Below are 14,831 nucleotides of genomic sequence, written 5' to 3'. Positions count from 1 at the left end.
TGGTCAATAATGACCCTGACTACGTTAGAGTACAAATATCCTAGAGGAATCTCCCATGTTTTTTGGGTGAGGAAACTTTTTATGCGTTCGGTTTTGGAAGAACTGAGGGATTAGTCTCTTGTCCAGATATCTGTGGGCAAGGCCCCGAGTGAGAGGCCTTGCCCCACGCAAGAAGTGCTATTTCCGCTGCTAGCACCCCTGAATCCGCCGTTTCACGGAGGGGGCAGGGATCTTTCAGCTGGTATCAGAGTGAATTGACTAAAGTGGATTAACTGAAAAGCCAAAAATGTCAAAAATTTGTGAAGTAATAGTAAAAGGTTATAATTGTGTGATAAAATTCATACAAATTGATATTCAGAATGAAGATTCATGAAATTGAAAGTGGGTCTTTAGATGAAGTACCGCAATTGTATGGAAATCCCTGACTTGCTTGAGGCCTAGTCATGATGGTATTTATCTTATAATTCCAAGGACGGTGACTACCCGTATATACTGAGGGTATAACTGCAGCTCTTTATTGGCAGTATATACGAGTAAATCTAAGACCTTGAAATTATAAGTAAAAATGCTATCCAGATGATGAATTCAAATGTGGTTGATATGATTTTAGAATTCTGGTTGAGACTTGATGAGTTGATTTGGATTCTGATTGAAAAATGACGATTCCTGAATTTTGGTCGAAAGAAGATAAGTGGAACAAAGCCACAATGAGGATGAATGGGACGAATCCCAATGATGATAATAACTGGAATGATGATTATGACTTCAGTAAATCACTACAAAATTAGTGGATCGTGCAGATAGATTGCTACTCTTAACACTTGACCCAAGGGATCCAGTTAAGGGATGACAAATTAAAAACCTGCATAACTGAAACTTCCATGGAGGAATGTTCAGATGGAATTTTTCAGTCTTATGGACCATTATTGTATTAAGAATATGAATGCTCTTCCCCAACTCGATGAGGAAGAGCTCAACTTGGATGATAATAAGATGTGGATGAATGGATGTGGATGAGAATGAAATGTGATGTGATGTGATGTAAGGGGATGTGGATGTGAATGTGATGTAGATGTGGTGTGATGTAAAGAGATCTTATGTGATGTGAATGTGATGTAGATGTGGATAAGATGTGGTGTGATGTAAAGAGATGTGATGTGATGTGAAATATATGTGGATGTGAATGTATGGATAGATGTGGGTAGTCATACATGTGAGCGATTGAAGGGATGTGGATGAATGAGATGAGATGTGTATGAATGATACAGGATGTGGATGTGATGTAATGTGGATGGGATGAATGAGATATGATGTGGGTAGATGTGATGCGATGTAATGTGGATAGAATGTATGTGATGGGATGGTGATGGATGTGAATGGATGGATGTGATGTGATGAATGAATATGATGTGATGGATGTGAATGGGTGGATGTGATGTGATGTGAGTCAGACAAGTATGAATGAATGATATGTGATGTGATGTCATGTGAATCATGATGTGAATGAATGTGATATGATGAGATGTGGAGATGGGTAGATGATGCGAGTGGATGAGATGTGATGAGGGTAAATGAGGAAAGATACGATGAGATGGAAAATGATGTGATTGGATGTGAATGGGTATACATGTGAATTGGACGTGGATTAAGTAATGTGGATTGATGTGGAACAATGTGGAAAGATGAGAGTTCGTTATAGAAACTGTATTTATGACCTGTTTTAAAATGATTGTTTTATGTCAATAATACTGGGGAAGCATTTTGACCGTCTTGTGAATGAGGTCGTGGAGACCTAACTGATAAAGTTGTAACAGCTCACAGAGAGTCAACGGAGGATGTCTCACGTAGCAAGGTTGGCCGTTGGTCGAGGTCTTGACCCAACCTCGGTTCGATTAAAATGGTGATCTTCCGGTACGGTGGATGAGGGACCAAGGAAGCGGCCTATGAGTGAAGCGCTAGGTGACCTGCGAAGGATCCTAGAGGGTGCTGACCATACGGTGCTCGGGTCACCAAAGATACCCACACGTGCATCGCGGAAGATATTGGAACAGGGAGTAAGAGTTGTTTTCTGAAACTAGGCATGGATCTGGTTGATTGACCTTGCTGGTCCTCAACAGATGAGTCCATGGCTCTTTTATATGGATCTATTGGTTGATCTTGCTGATCTTCAACGGAGATTCCATGTTGATTTTTATAAGTGAATATATTGTCGGGTACTATGAGCTAGGAACTATTGAAAAGGCCCCTGAGTGGACAGGTGGTGAGCGTTCTGGTTGCCAATGATGCCATAGGTACACCGATGAAGAAATGATTGAAAATTAGAATTCAACAGGATATTTTGGAGGATTATGATCAGTGATACTATGGTTTCATTAAATGATTGTTTTAAAGATAACTGAATTTGTGAGGCAATTTCATATTGGGTGTGTAAGTGGTGTGACTAGCGTTAAATTTGCATGAATATCTGGCTAGGGGGCTTGGGAACTCTTTTTCCTACTGGTACCTGGGGCAAAACCTAACCAAATTCCTAATTGGATCCCATCACTACAGTGGTTGGGTGGTTGGCTAACCCATGGAACTGGATGGGGTTAGGTTGGAGACTGCTAATGGATCCGTAAAATGAGACTCAATTATGTTTTAATACGATAGATGAAGTAAAATGAGACTCAATTCTGTTTTAATACGATAGATGAAGTAAAATGAGACTCAATTCTGTTTTAATACGATAGATGAAGTAAATCTCGGATAGTAATTGTTCTATGGAAAAAGAATCAAGGACTGTGTCTCTCGATGGGAAAAAAAGCGTTGGTTTCTATGATCCAAGTGCAAGTTTCTTCCTTCATCTAACCAAGTGACTCACAGGTTAGGTTGGATTAGTTTGGTCAGTAATGACCTTGACTACGTTAGAGTACAAATATCCTGGAGAATCGCCCGGGCTTTCTGGGTGAGGGAAATTTTTCCGGGTTCGATTTTGGAAGAACCGAGGGATTAGTCTCTTGTGCGGATATCCGTGGGCGAGGCCCCGAGTGAGAGGCCCTGCCCCTTTGGTTGCTAGCACCCCTGACTTCGTTGCGTGGAAGGGGGCAAGGAAAAAGCCAAAAATGTCAAACATTTGTGAAGTAATAGTAAAAGGTTGTAATTGTGTGATAAAATTGAATTTGAATGTGGTTGATATGATTTTAGAATTCTGGTTGAGACTTGATGAGTTGATTTGGATTCTGATTGAAAAATGACAATTCTTGAATTCTGGTTAAAAGAAGATAAATGGAACAAGCCACAATGAGGATGAATGGGACGAATCCCAGTGATGATGATAATAACTAGAATGATGATTACGACTTCAGCAAATCACTACGAAATTAGTGGATTGTGCTGACAGATTGCTCTACTGTTAACACTTGACTGAGTGGATCCAGTTAAGGGATGACAAATTAAAAACCTGCATAACTGAAACTTCCATGGAGGAATGTTCAGATGGAATTTTTCAGTCTGATGGACCATTATTGTGTTAAGAATATGAATGATATGTTTTGAATGAATTGTTATCTGATAATGAGTTCTATATAAGGGATCTTTATCCCATGATTCTATGGAGAGCTGACCAATCTAAAGAATCTGAGAATCAGTTGGACCTAAAGTCGGATTTGAATTGTAAATAAAAGAACTTAACAAGAATTTTCGTATTGATAGGATCATGGATCGAGGTTGTCGTGGTAGGAATGATAACCCCCAACTCGATGAGGAAGAGCTCGACTTGGATGCTTGTAAAAACTCTTCATAGATCGCAGCCTGGACTTTTTAAGGGTGAAGGGGAAGACTTGGGCAAGACTGTGGAGAAGTGAATCGAAGCAATGGAAGAGTACTTCGATGTCACCGGGTACAATGAGAAGAGCAAAATGGCTCTTGCAAGGCTGAAGATAGAAACAGCAAGAGTAGCATGGAGAAACCATTGCGAGACAAACCGTGTGGATCGAAACACTCAGACATGGAACGATCTAATGGCTCTTGCGAGGCTGAAGATAGAAACAGTCAGAGTAGCATGGAGAAACCATTGCGAGATAAACCGTGTGGATCGAAACACTTAGACATGGAATGATCTTAAAATTTACCTAAGGAAGAGATTCTGTCCTCTCGGCTTTTTGGAAACAAAGATGAACGAATTCTTAGAGTTAACCCAGGGGAGGAGAACTATTGAAGTATATCACCAAGCGTTCGCTCTCCTCCTCAAATACTCGCCACCGTTGAATGAAGAACAGCTGATGGGGCCACGTTCATTCGGGGACTGAACGAACCTTTGAATATCCTAGTGAAGAATGCCAAGCCAGTTTCCATGGCCGAAGCAGTGCGGTTGGCGAAGGATTTTACCAAGGCCTTTGATGTCAAGGTCCCGCCGAAGCCAGCACCATCACCTTTCAAAAGGTTTTTAGCTCCGAAAGGTGATTCAACCCTTCCACCGTCTAAGAGATATAAGGGTCAAGCCCAGGATATGGGAAGTTCTAGAATGGAAGAAATGTCCTTTTCTCGGAACTCAATCCCTTGGAATTCAACTTCAGAAGTTCCACCCTTGAACAAGGGAGTGAAATGCTATAACTGTCAAGGATTTAGACATCGCAGTATGGATTGCCCAACTCCTTTTGGAACAAGGTTTTTAGGGCGGGAAAATCAAGGATCAAGATTCCATACTCTAGCTCCTTCCTTCAAGAGTAATCAGGTTTCTTTCTGCCAAAATGAGAGAAATCCCAGAGGCAGCAGACCCTCTAACCAACATGTAGTTTTGATCCAAAGTAATGCAAGACCTCCGCCTTAGAATAGGGGAAGTCAAAGAGAGATGTTCCCAAATCGACCATCCACTTCCAAGGCAGTAACGTTGGAAGTGATTGAAGAAGAAGAAGAAGAAGATGATGAAAGAGATCATACTCCACCTACGAGATGAGGACATGTCGCGTTTTTTAAGTAGGGTAGGATGTAAGATTCCTCCCTCCAGCTTTTGAGGTGTACAAGTGTAAGAACCTCCCCTTCTGATCTTGTAATCATTCCCCTCTTTGAAATAAAAGAAAGATTCAGTTTTAGCCTGTTTTGACCTAGAGAGAGAGAGAAAATATCTAGAGAGAGATAATCCAAAATTGAGATATTTTTGGATATAAAAATCCTCCTAGTGTCTAAGATGGTTTCCCTGAAACAGAAATTCAAAAAGAACTTTCCAATGTGCATTTGGAATTAATTGAAAATAAGTATAAAGGACCTTAGCCTGAGGGTCTAGATTTTTAGAAATTTTTAGATTATGGTCTAATTAAGGTTCCTATGGGCCATTAGGATTAATCCAAGTGTGGGGAGGAGATAAATCCAATTTGTAAAAGAAAAATACCAATAAATGCCCACATAAGATGAAGAGTTGACTGAGTACAAGGTTTATTAGTAAAAAACTATGAATATTACTAAAAAAATGAGATATTTTGGGTATAATGATTCAATTTTGACACCTTGGTATAAGGAGAAGGGGGAATCTTCAAGGAAGCAACTATTTCACATGTGCAGTGGAGTTTTAAACTAAAAAATATTGTGATATTTTTATCTCTCCTCTTTCCTGGAGGATCAAACCAAATCAAAAGGGAGCCAAAATAGGTCCAAATCTTGTCCAAATTCAGCCAAACTGAACCTAGAAAATTCTAGAAACTAGTTGGACTTGGCTAGAGGCCTCCCTCACCTATAAATAGATCCTTAGCCCTTTGTAAAAAAAATATGAGAACTATACCATGCCAGTATTATACTGAAATAATGATATCTTCTATTATCCTCTAAAAATCCTCTACAAATTGGAGAGATTGGAGTTTCTCTCTCTCTTCAATCCTCCTTGGAGTCTTCATCAACATACCAAACCAATTGATTGGTTGGGGGCCTCTACTTTGATTAAAGAATCAAGCAATCTAGGAGGTAAACTGTGGCTTATGGTCTTTTTTTTAAATCTCCAAATGTTTCTCTCTTCTCAACCCCTCTCAAGCTTGAGAAGCATTCAATTGAATGGCTTTTTAATACAGTTGAAGTTCTTTAATGAATTGTAGTGATAAAACACATAAATTTCCATTTATGCTTAAATTAAATATTTTTTTAAAAAGCATATCTCTCTCTCTCTCCCCCAAAGAATGGTCATTCCTATGACCTATTCTATATTCAAATGAAGCTTCTCATGAAGCAATTCTCTAATCTAAAAGTAATTATTATGCTTGTCAAAGTGAGGCTAAATAAGTGACTTTTTAATGCTTTTATGCTATTTAATTCATGGAACTATCTGGGTGAGGGAACTTTTTCTGGGTTCTTGGTTTTGGAAGAACCGAGGGATTAGTCTCTTATCCGGATATCCGTGGTAGGCGAGGCCCCGAGTGAGAGGCCTTGCCCCGCGTAAGAAGTGCTACTTCCGCTGCTCTAGCACCCCCGAATTCGTTGCACAGAGGGGGCAGGGATTTGTCAGCTGGTATCAGAGCGAATTGACTAAAGTGGATCAACTGAAAAGCCAAAAATATCAAAAATTTGTGAAGTAATAGTAAAAGGTTGTAATTGTGTGATAAAATTCATACAAATTGATATTCAGAATGAAGATTCATAAAATTGAAAGTGGGTCTTCAGATGAAGTACCACAATTGTATGGAAATCCATGACTTGCTTGAGGCCTAGTCATGATGGTATTTACCTTATAATTCCAAGGACGATGACTACCCGTATATACCGAGGGTATAATTGCAGCTCTTTATTGGCAGTATATACGAGTAAATCTAAGACCTTGAAATTATAAGTAAAAATGCTATCTAGATGATGAATTCGAATGTGGTTGAGATGATTTTAGAATTCTGGTTGAGACTTGATGAGTTGATTTGGATTCTAATTGAAAAATGATGATTCCTGAATTCTGGTTGAAAGAAGATAAGTGGTGGAACAAAGCCACAATGAGGATGAATGGGACCGAATCCTAGTCTTCTAAATCCTCTTTTCCTCCTTCGAATAGTTTTGATAAATCTAGGATATACAAGGACAAAGATGTAGCCAAAGGAGATGTTCGAAAAGGTAATACAAATAAACCCTCAAATGGCAAGTTGAATAATTGTATCATCAAGTGTTTCAAATGTCACAAGGAAGGGCATATTGCATCATAATGTCTAGAAAAGAAAAACAATTTCACACCTGTGGCTTATGTCAACATGGTTGAAGATGACGGGTGACTCACTCAAGCAAGAGGGTAATTCTGATCTTGATTGTTTGGATCAAGATAAGGTTCCTATTCATTCTTTGTTGAGAATTCAAGGAAATATAAAAAGGAAAGATTTTTTTTTTTGGTATGATGATGGTAGTTCTCATGATTTCATTTTGGAAAGGAATTAAAAACAGTTAACCTAGATGTATCGCACTCTAGTTATAAAGTGAAATTGCATTTCAAGGAACTAAGTACAATCGTACTGAAGAGGAAAAGTCATATGATCAAAACATATCAAAAGGTAAAAATGAAGATCCTTGAGCCCCTTTTATAGTTGAGCCCATGTCCATGCCCTAACTAAAGTTCCTACTTTATTTACAAACCATCACTTTCCCAAAGATTTTGCCCTTAAAATCTACTCGATGTATACTTGGATACATCCTCCAATATACATCAATGGAGAAGATGGTAATGAGCTCATAATTGGCTGAAAATGTATCAATCAAGTAGATAACATTCTCCTCAATGTATACACTCCTCATGATAACCATTGATGTCCAATATCAATGAAAAGAAGCCTTCAAATGAACTTTTGCAAAATCTATCCAAGAAATTCTAGCATGTATACTTCCTCACATGACACTAGTAAATCAATTCGAGACATGGATAACCCTTAAATTGATTATGACACTCATACAATACTGAGTTAATAAAAGATGGTAAAGGAATTTGTCTACACTATCAGGCTAAGAGTGAATTAGGCCTTCTTTTAAAAAATACCCAAGCTATAAGAAAGAAGAAGAAATTTTTGATTCTTGTCCCAGCTAAGTGCTCAAGCTGATTCTAAACCAAACATGTCTCATGATCCTTTTATTTATAAGTTCTTAGATATTTTATGGATGACCTACCTCTTGATTTACCTAGATCATGCCCAAAATATAATAAAATTGAGATAATCCATGGAAGCCCTATATGTTGTAAAACTCTTTGATGAGTTAACATGCTTGAGTAGAAAGAGATTCAGAAATAAGTAAAAGAATTGTTAGAGAAAGGACTGATTAGACCCAATAATTTTTCATTTGGTGCTCCAATGTTTCTCATAAAAAAGAACCATTGAATGTGTATCAATTATCATGCTTTAAACAAGGTTACTATATGAAGAACCGATATTCGATACCACAAGGGGATGACTTAATAGACAATATCAAGGGAGCATGTCTTTAGAAAAATTGACCTTAAGTCTGATTACCATAAAGGAGACATTTTCACAAGACTACTTTCAGAACCCTACTATGCGTTTTTAGTCATGCTGTTTGGTTTGACTAATGCTCTTCAACAGAATGATGAATATAATATTCTTAAAACATCCAAATTTTGTTGCCGTGTTTTCTGATGATATGTTAGTTTTTAGCAAGAATCATCAAGACCACGAACAACATTTAGAAAAAGTGTTCTCACTTCTTTGCGAGATTTAGCTCTATGTCAATTTTGATAAGACCAATTTCTTTCAACAGAATGATGAATACAATATTCTTAAAACATCCAAATTTTGTTGTAGTGTTTTTTGATGATGTCTTAGTTTTTTTGATGATGTCTTAGTTTTTAGTCAGAATCAAGACCACAACCGTTCACATAATCCTGAGTCAGAAGATTTTCTTCCAACAAGAATTGCCCTCTTGTTTGGAGCTATAAGACTGGCAGAAATTCTTGCTTCTCCTAAGCCTTTCATCTTTCCTTCCATGAATTATGATCTCACCTTTGATGTGTTTATCTTTATCTTAACCTAGGGAGAGAAAGGGAAGTGAGGAGGCTGTGAGGTTTCATACAAGTGTGTTTTGATTCTAAGAAGTGACCGAAGTCAAAACCCCAACTTTGTGTCACAGTAGCGAAAGGGATTCTGCTATCCTTTGGGAGGGGTATGGGTGTGGACATAAGCCGTCTACTAGGACCAAGAGATCAATGACATCCTTCGGGTCCTGGGGCATCCCAAAGAAGAGCAGGTGCCACCAACTCATCAGGTTTGCCTGGAGAGGGTGGGTAGGATGGTCGAAGAAGATGTGGGGGTGGTGAAGGAGATGAGGCCTTGGAAAAAGAACGGGGGGAGGAGGGTGATGTTGTGGAGGGGGAGTTTGGTGAGGATGTATGCATAGGTGGTATGGGAGATTAGTTCTTTGATGAAGATGTCATGTTGCATCATGTTGAGGTGGATCATCCTGTAGTGGACGTCGAAGCTGGTACGAGTTTTGGGGAGGGATGGCATGGTCAGGGAGCTCCGTCTCGCAGTGTCCATCAAGGCATCTACCTTTATGTCAGTGGCTTTGGAGGAGGGGACAAAGGGTGTCGATGGAGGGCTACGCTACTTGTGCCTCATGACTTCCAGTTGGGCCTCTTTTTGGTGCATCTTCTTTTGTTGATATCTCGATAGCATTGGAAGTTGAGATATGTCTTGTTGAGATCTTCTTCCATGGCTGTAGGTCTTTGTTAGAAGTCTTTGGTTGTGGCTTGGGATAGAGAGACAGGTTGTTGGTAGCCCTCTATGTTGCTTCATGTGCTACTTGGAGCTCATGCTAGAGTGATGAAATGGTGGGGTTGGTGTTTATCAACCCTTCTCATCAATGACCTTCTTGAGATGGAGGTCGTTCAATGTAAATGTGTATAGATCATCGACAGTTTGTTGCTCCTAAGCTTTCGCACAAGCAACATTTGTTGCGCCAATGCTGCAACCTCTTACTGGCGGTGATTCTAGTCTATCATTTGTGTTATGAGCTTGCGGGCCATGTGAGAGAAGCCTTGGGCAAAGTTTGGTACTTCCCCATTTGCTGCATGGACACTTTTCCTTCACTAGATCGATAGCTGCCAGTCGTTGCCTAGTGGAGGGTCTCTACGGTATTGAAATGGGAGGATTGAGCTGAGGAAAGGCCAGAATGTGAGTAATGAGGGGGGAAAACAGTGTTTATCCTTTCAGGGACAGGGTTTCAAAAAGATTTCACTCCAAAAAAGCCTCCCTCTATGCCTCCTCCTCAATGGCCTTTCGTTTTGCATCTTTAGCTTCCTGCTCTTCGGGGGTAGGGCCCTGGTTAGGTGGAGGAGCTGGGCCGGATGGATAATAGACTATTGGAGGCCCTTGTCTCATGGGTGGGTTAGGCTGTGCCCCATGTGATATCTTGGGTAGACTCTCCGTGGTGTGGGTACTGTTGATATACAAATGGGCTAGGCTAATGTGATGGGGTCGGGTAGGCACTTTCTCTCTGGTATAATGTTTCCAACCCTTGGGAAGATGGATCTGTCCTTGGGTTTTGTATGGGTCTCTGGGCCCTAAATGAATTGGCCACACCCCTGAGCAAAGCATGGCCCTCCAGACTAGGGTTGAGTTTGGGTCTGATGGCTCTCGCTTTGCCCTATTTTTGCTCTAGGATCTAGAGACAACATGGGCTCACTTTCCTACTAATGTTCCTTATCTCTCGCCCTTGGTTGTGGCTCTTTCGATTGTGCATCTCCCAGGATAAAGTTTGCGGAGCCTCAAAGAAAGGCTTCTCTGTGAATGTGTGGGAGAGGTAGGGTCTTGCTCTTGGACATGCAGTCTGTCCATACACTAAGCTTTGGGTTCTCCTGTTTCGAAGTTAGGAGTTTCTCGTCCTGTGCTGGGATGGTCTTCTCTCTCACTTGTGCTGTCAAAGATGAGCACTGTTTGGTTCCAAGCGGTATTGACCGATGGGTCTGACCTTATGAGCACTGTTTGGTTCCAAGCGGTATTGACCGATGGGTCTGACCTTATGAGCACTGTTTGGCTCCAAGCGGTATTGACCGATGGGTCTGACCTTATGAGTGAGGGATCTTTGGGAGAGTTTATATCATTAAAGAGAGGGTTGTTTCGCACCAATTTACTTGAACATAGGTGCATGAATAAGTGGAACTACTATGTAGAACCCCTCTGTGAACATCCTGCTTTTTTTAAAAAAAAGGAATGGTATGGCCGTACGCGTTGAGATGGTACGGGTGTACACTTCATAAGGGAACGGGCGTATGATTCCTGGAAGACACGGACGTGGCTTCAAGAAGGAATGGGCGTGCACTGTTGGATGGAGAAGGTATGGGCATGGCAAGTAGATGGTACGGACGTGATAAGGTTGGCATATGCTTTAGAAAAGAGAAATGGTACGGGCATGGCACAAATGGCATGGACGTATGCTTGCTAGAGTCGGGGCAAAAGAGAATGACACGGGCATGGAAAACATGACACGGGCATGGCAGTTGAAGGAAACACGTTGGAACGGGCATATGCTTCTGGAAAGGAATGGCCATGGCACAAATGGAACGATCGTGGGGCATAAATGGAATGGACGTGCCACAAATGGAAGGAATGGCCTTGGCACTTCCAATTTTCAGAGATTATTCAGAGAATTTAATACTGCATGTCTGACTGCCACCTACAATATTCTCTGACAGTGCAGTTGTACCCCTTGGTTAAATGCAATTTATGCCTACTTAATGCAAATATTCTCTTTTTAATGCTAACTGCCAAATTAATGGCTGAAAATTTCCCAAGATTTTCCCAGGAGGAATGGAACAAGCGTGGCAAGTTTTCCTGGCCATGTCCTGTGAATGGAACGGGCGTTCGCCTCTCAAAGGTTCATCTAGAATGGGATTTTTGCCTACTTTCCTCCTTTGATTTTTGCAAATTCAGGTATCTTCCTAATGTTTTTTTTTAAATTTTTGTTTTGATAGGGAGCTAGAGGTAGTCTCTAGCTACCTATTGATGCCTAGATTGCGTAAAGAAACCTAATAAATTAAGATTAATTTGATAATTAAACTATGATGCAAACCTAATGAAAGATGAACAAAAGATACAAAATTATATGAATGTCAAGGGAAAAGATTGAACATGTACTTGTGTCTCTCACACTTGGTGAAGACCTCAATGCTCCAATGCTTTGGTTAACCTCCATAGCTCCATTGACCACCATCAAACAAACAAACAACAAAATCAAACACAAACAAACAACCGGTGGATTTGCACTCCAACCGAGCCAAATGAGGACTCTAGCACATGAAATAAGTGGAGAACCCTAAGCTAAGTGCTAACCCCGACAGAGTGACGCCAAAGATGTTAATCCAAACATATAACGTTGCACAAAAGAGAGGGAAAGAAGAAGAGAAATAACCATGTAAGGGTCGAGTCGGAGATGTGCACTTAGCCAAACCTAATGAGGGTTAACACCCCTTTGTGAGGCCGCTAGGGGCTCACTCCACCACCACTTGTGTCACCCAAGTGGAGATTCAAGAACTAGGTGAAGAGCAAGAAGGAGGGAGCTGTGGAAAGCTTAACCTTCACTCCATGCCACATACATGCAAGAGGGACCTTGGTAGAGCGACAAGAGAGGGGAGAGGAGCATTAACAATACAAGCATGCATCCACAAGATCAAGAGAGTGAGAGAGAGGCAAAACTCAAATGAGACTAATGGGACTGTCCCTTTTCATATTCCATAAAATGTCTTATATATAAGAGCTCTCATTTTACAATGGTCGGCCGCCCATTTACAATTTGGGGGCCCTCCTAGCTCTATGTACATCTCTTTCCTATGACTGGCATTATACAAGCCGTAAGTTCTATCATCCCATATCTCTTTTATCATTCAGTGCGCTTTGTGCGGTTACACAAAGATAAGTTACAAGAAGCATAGCCATGCTTGAAAAATAATGTTATCCGGAGTGGTTAACAGAGTGAGAGAGAGAGAAAGGCAAAACTCAAATGAGACTAATGGGATTGTCCCTTTTCATATTTCATAAAATGTCTTATATACAAGAGCTCTCATTTTACAATGGTCCACCGCCCATTTACAATTTGGGGGCCCAAAACTAGCTTCTTAGCCTCTATGTACATCTCTTTCCTATGACCGGCATTACACAAGCTGTGAGCTCTCGGTCATCAGTAACTCCTTTTTGTTGTGGAGTGTATCTACATGTAAATTATCTCTGAATGCCATTCTTTCGCAAGAATTCAAAGAAGTCATTAGAGAAGTATTCTCCCCCTCCATCTGACCTTAGACGATTCACATGCTTTCCTGTTTGTTTTTCAGCCATAACTCTGAAATTATGAAAATGAGTGAACACTTCACTCTTCTCCTTCATGTACACCCCCGCTTTCTTCGTGTGGTCATCAATGAATGTTACGTAGTACTTGCTGCTGCTGCAGCCACCCAGACATAGTCTTTGCAGGACCCCATACGTCTGAATGCACAACATCTAGTACATTCTTGCTCACATTCCTGTCATGTGGAAATACATGTTTTGTTTACTTTCCAAATTGACATGCTTCACAAACTTTCTACATACCTTCAACTTCAAAACTTAGGTAGCCCTGTCATAATTTGTTTAGTCTACATAGACTTCACTCTTTGCACATTGACATGCCCAATTCTCTTATGCCAAATGTATGTATCCGCAACAACTACTGAACCATTTGCAAACATTGCAGCACTCACTTCAGGAATATTTACATTCAATGTAAACATTCTGCCCACTATGTTGCCTTTTACAACCAGCCTGCACTTATCTTTAAAGTCTTCTACATAAGAGCCATCAGGGTTAAACCGAACCTACAAACCCTGATCAACCATCTAGCAACAGAACCAGATTCTTTGTAATATTTAGAATATGAAGTACATTTGCAAGGTACTTCACCTTACCATCCTGCATAGACATTGGCACATCCCCAACATGGGTAATCGGATGAGCAGTGTCATCCCCTATTTCAACAAAACCTGGTCTTTCAACACTCTTCATTTCCTTAAACCACTCACCATGACTTCTTATATGGTTCAAAGCACTTGAATCAACATACCATACATCATCCTTGCATGCTGCTACATCATTTCTAGACATAGCATTAGCCACACGTTACATAACAAACAACCTCTCATTATCCTCATTAATTTTTGCTAGAGGATGCATAGTTGTTTTGCTGCACTTTTCCATTTTGCATGTCACTTTGATTCTTATAGCAATCTGCCTACACATGCCCACGCTTACCACAATAAAAAACTTTTGCCAATTACCACCACGACCTCGTTGACTCCCCTTGCCTGTATACTGGCCTCTTCCACCTGTATGTTGTTGTTGTGAATCTTGGGACTGTTGCTACTTTGCTGGACCATAATTCTGATTACCTGTTTGGCCACCACCTTGGCCATGTCCACAACCTTTACTTCGTCCTCTACCTACACTTGTGTAGAAGGCCTACTACTATGAACTGTTTCTTTTTTGTGAAGACTGTTGATCTTCACCCAAGTTCTTCTCCTCAATGATCAACATTGACACCAAATCTATGAAGTTGGGAATGTTCTCCCAAGTCTGAATAGATGTCTTGAATGCCTCGTATTGTGGCTCGAGACCATGATGCAGACACACTTCCACCTTATCATGATCATCAACAGAAACACCAATTGATGCAAGGGATTCCACAAAGCCCTTGATCTTCAAAGCATAATCATTCACAAACATATTCTTCTTTTCTATAGTATGAAGCTCATTCTTCAACTGAATTTTTTGTGCCTTGGTATTGGTTTCATATAGCTTCACCAAGGTGTCCCATGCCTCCTTAGGTGACTTAGCATCCTGTATATGCCCAATCATAGTGTGTTCACTATG

This window comes from Cibotium barometz, chromosome 53 (genome assembly GCF_041138505.1).
Source record: "Cibotium barometz isolate CiBa-2024 chromosome 53, ASM4113850v1, whole genome shotgun sequence".
Classification (NCBI taxonomy): Eukaryota; Viridiplantae; Streptophyta; class Polypodiopsida; order Cyatheales; family Cibotiaceae; genus Cibotium; species Cibotium barometz.
The sequence above is the reverse complement of the archived record's forward strand: the minus strand, read 5'-3'. Positions refer to the sequence as shown.